The 4,127-nt window shown below is 44.4% G+C and overlaps 1 pseudogene; it reads left to right on the top strand.

Annotated features, from left to right (window-relative positions):
• Window positions 1-284: 284 nt before the first annotated feature.
• Window positions 285-457, top strand: LOC118893737 (annotated as a pseudogene).
• The last annotated feature ends 3,670 nt before the right edge of the window (window positions 458-4,127 follow it).

Below are 4,127 nucleotides of genomic sequence, written 5' to 3'. Positions count from 1 at the left end.
TCCTTCTGTTTTCTTTATTTGTTTTTGGGGGTGGGGAAAGTAGTTGGTCTCCTTTCAAAATACCAACTATCTATCTGAGTCAGTCCTTATCAGCTTTTCTCAGCAAGCCCGTTCACAACTTCTCAATAATGGGAAACATAACAAGAAAGAAAAAAATTAATCTCAGGAGAAAAAAAGATATGGATTCATAAGACCAAAACAATAGGCATACTATAACAACACATCATTGATTAGATGCAGCAGGAAATAGGACTGGGATAATGGCTCAAGAATTACAGGAGAGAATCGCTTCCCGGCCTTTTGGCTACGATCAAGTGTAGTATCTGCTCTCATCAGGTTAATATCTGAGGACAATACAGTAAATGGAGCAAATTTTTGGAGCTGGGAATTGGAATAGGAGCTTGCTCCACTCACTCCACACCTGGACCTGGTATTCTCCAGGAATGGTGCACCCCCTCTCATAAAAACAAAGGGCAGACTCTGCCTTCCTCACCTTTTCTTCATCACTTCGCTCCTCTTCGGCTTGCCCGAGTGAGGTACTGTTTTTCTCGCGAGGTTTCATGCAGCCTTGGCTCCGCCCACCGTACCTTCGCAGGGCGCTCGTGTTTCCTTTTCTTCCCATTTTGGCTTCACCCGCCGACTTGCAGCCGGTGGATGGCTCTCTTTAGTTTCGGTATGGCGTTGACCTTCGTGGGTTTTTAAGCAAGTTATTGGTGAGTGTCTTCATTATTACCACTCTGTGCTGGTGCTAAGGACTTTTTTCAGTAGCTCTCAGAGTGCAGCAACCCTAAACCTGAGAGCTAGTTTTATCGGCTTTGTGGAAGTAGCGTCTCCAGGTAACGGAAACTTCAGCCGCCTTACAGGCTCCGTGCTCTTCCCTAATTCAAGCCAGCCTGACCACCAGGTGGTTATGCCTTAAGTGGTCGGCCCCTGCCATCCTGCCCCTCGGGGTGCCCTACGCCTGTGGTCACAAGGAGCCGGGGCCTGCCAGCTCTCCCACATTTCCGGTCTCTTACCCCATAAGGCTCTCTGTATTCTCTTGGACCTCTTCTCCAACCCTGCTCAGAATTCTGAAACCTTGTTTTTCTGATCATCCACCCTATTCTCAACCTTCTCTTAAAAAGAAAAAAGAGAATTATAGGAAAAAGCATCTGAGAACCCTGTTTCCTTGGGGTTTTAGGAAGCACTTCTATGGAGCTGTTTTATTCATAAAATATTTCATAATATTTTATCAGAAACATCTGGTTCTATTCCTTGACCCACAGATAGGGGAGGAGCTTGTGTATCATGAAAACTGGAGGGAGGCTTGTGCATTTCTGGATCCAACAAGAACAAGAGTGGCATTGATCACTGTCAGCTCAGGTTTCCACCTTCTCACAGGCAACACCAAGGTGCATTTACTCATTCATGTGCTTACAATGATAGCTTAGAGGACAAGCTCAGGCTCCAGCCCATTACTAACTGGGTGATGGCAATAAAGTCACTTCACCTCTCTAGGCCTCAGTGTCCGTACTTTAAAGCAAAAATGATACCAGTCCTAACCTCATAGAGTTTTTGTGAAGATTCAATAAGCTAATGTTGATGTGATGGCCATGATAAAGAATTGTTCATCTTTTATGTTGTGGGAGCATCACTGATGAACAACCCCAGCTCTTGTTGTTTGGGATCCACTATAATATATTCCCACAAGGCTGCTCCCAGCTAATGGCCAAGCATGATAGGGGGACCAATGCAGGTCATTTGAGATATGAGACCCCTTCCTCCCAAAGATGACTTTGGTTTAAAGACTCCCACTGACTTGGCAGAACATTTCTTGGAATTGCATTGCAGCTCAAAACTCTTCCTACCCAAGCTTCCGTCCTCCCTGTCTTCTTCCACAGGTGTCAGATGATCACTGTGGTAGGAAGACTCTTGCCACTTTCTACTACTTCCTCCCCTTTTATCTTTACAGGTTTTTCACCCACAATAAGCCTTTTTGTTTTTATCCTGTCTTAGTGTATACAAACACAGTTGGTAAAAACCAACATCTGGTATTCATAGATACACATACATGTACAGCTATCCCTGGTATGTAGTACATGCTCTATAAATAGTGCTTTTTATTATTAACGAGTAGAGTGATAGGTAGCATAACCGTGAATGCTCGTGGGAATTCAGAGAAGGGAAAAGTCATTTCAAACCAAGACATTCAGAAAGATTTTGTAGGTGAGTTAGATTTAGAGCTAGCTGGAAGATTCTCTAAAGTGAGATTTGTTGAAGATTGGGTACAGGCCATTTGAGCTAGGAGAATAATAAAACACAGAGGCTGGGGAATGGAGATTCTTCTAGATTGGCTGGAGTGTAGGGTACATGTGCTGTTGTAATGCCATATAAGTCTAGAAAAGTAGGTTGAGGATAAATTGTGGAATGGATTTATATGAGTTAATTCTGCTGTTGTACCAAGCAAACCCCAAATCTCAGTGGCTTACAGCAAGAGACATTTGTTTCTCATCTGTGTTCCCTGCTGATGGCTGCTATGACCCCATATCATGTGTCTCCTCATCTTATTCTTCGACTCAGACTGAAGGATCTGCTCCTACTTGGGAAACCTGGTTTCCCAAGGCAAAGGACTGGTAGAAACATACGATGGCTTTTGAAGCCTGCCAGAAACAAGCCATATGTCATATCTGCCCCTATTCTATTGGCAAAAATAAATCATATGGCCAACCCTGACATCAACAGAGCAAAAGATACCCCTCCAACACAGGAAGCACTAAAAGTCACATTGCCATGAAAGAGGATGTATGGTTCCTCTCTCAGGAAAGAGGGCTAAATAGTTGGTAACAATAAATCTATCTACCACAGGTGAGAAATTATTCAGCTGACCAAATATAAACACTTAATATCTTTTAGTAGGCTCGTGACACCATCAGCGTTGCCTTTGGATGAGATGAATCTGGAACGGGGGGAGTGGAGAGGAGAATAATACTGCTTCTGTCCAGGAAGGAGATGATTACAGGCAGGCTAAAGTTGCGACAGCTGGAATTAACTGTGCCCTCTCTTCTAGAAGCCAACTCCCTAGTCTTTATTCTAAGACCTGATCAAGCAGATGAAGGGAAAAGTCACCTGTTAGGATGCAAAACAACGAAATCACTTTGTAAGTGTCTGGACATTGAGGGACACAGGACCAATTCTCAGGTTAGGCCTCAGAAAACTATGAAAGAGAAGTCGGATTTGTCTCCAGAGCCTACTCTCCTTGCACCTCTCTCTTCACAAGATCCCACAATTTCCATCCCTATTGACCAAGCCCCAGCTCACAGTGCTCTCATTTTGTCCCCAAGATGCCCAGGTCTCCCCACCTGTGATCCCCCCCAGGCCCTCCCAGACCCTCCCAGGTGACACCCACTGCCTCTGGCCTGACCCTTCTGCTTCAACCCACCTCCTTCAGAGAACCCCTTCCCGATCACTAACGTCATCCTGTCCTCAGGGCCTAGCTAGGCAACTGGCTAGCTGTTTCCTCTAAAAACACAGTTCACTGTAAAATGTTACTTTACTATCCTGTTCTGAAATATTTAAATTTTAAATGAATGCCTCAGATGGAGAATACCTTCACCTCCAAAAAGCAGCCTTTTATATAGGCCAGTTGAAGGAGAAATTCTTAAGCAAGGAAACCAATTAGGTCTTAAACCAGACCACACAGGCAAGTTCTCAGCGTGTTAGCCTCCTGGCATCCCATCTCTGCCCCTTTCTTAACAGAGTACATGGAGTGTATCATATACTGTTCCCTGGTCTACACAGAGTGCCGTTTAACCAGATGATGCCAAACACAGCATTCTGTTATCCTACAAATGCATTTTAATGAGAGTAGTAGATTCAGAGCCAGAGACCAATGCCTGAACATTCCTGAACCCATAATGATCATGCTGTGTGCTATTGTACAAAACTTCTGACAGGTGTTAGTGCACTTGCTGTAGTCCTCTCACACCATAGACAAACTTTCTAAGTCATTGTTTTTGATGGGAATAGAAAGGAAGGTGATGCCAGAGAAAAGGGTGACCCCAGGCCAGCACTGGTTTAGTAAGTATGTCTGGGCTAATCTGGAGATGCAAGATCTCTTTCATCCACCAGAGCATCAGAGCCCTGATGGA

Source organism: Balaenoptera musculus, chromosome 3 (genome assembly GCF_009873245.2).
Source record: "Balaenoptera musculus isolate JJ_BM4_2016_0621 chromosome 3, mBalMus1.pri.v3, whole genome shotgun sequence".
NCBI lineage: Eukaryota > Metazoa > Chordata > Mammalia > Artiodactyla > Balaenopteridae > Balaenoptera > Balaenoptera musculus.
Note: the sequence above shows the minus strand (reverse complement) of the source record. Positions and strands in the feature narration are given on the sequence as shown.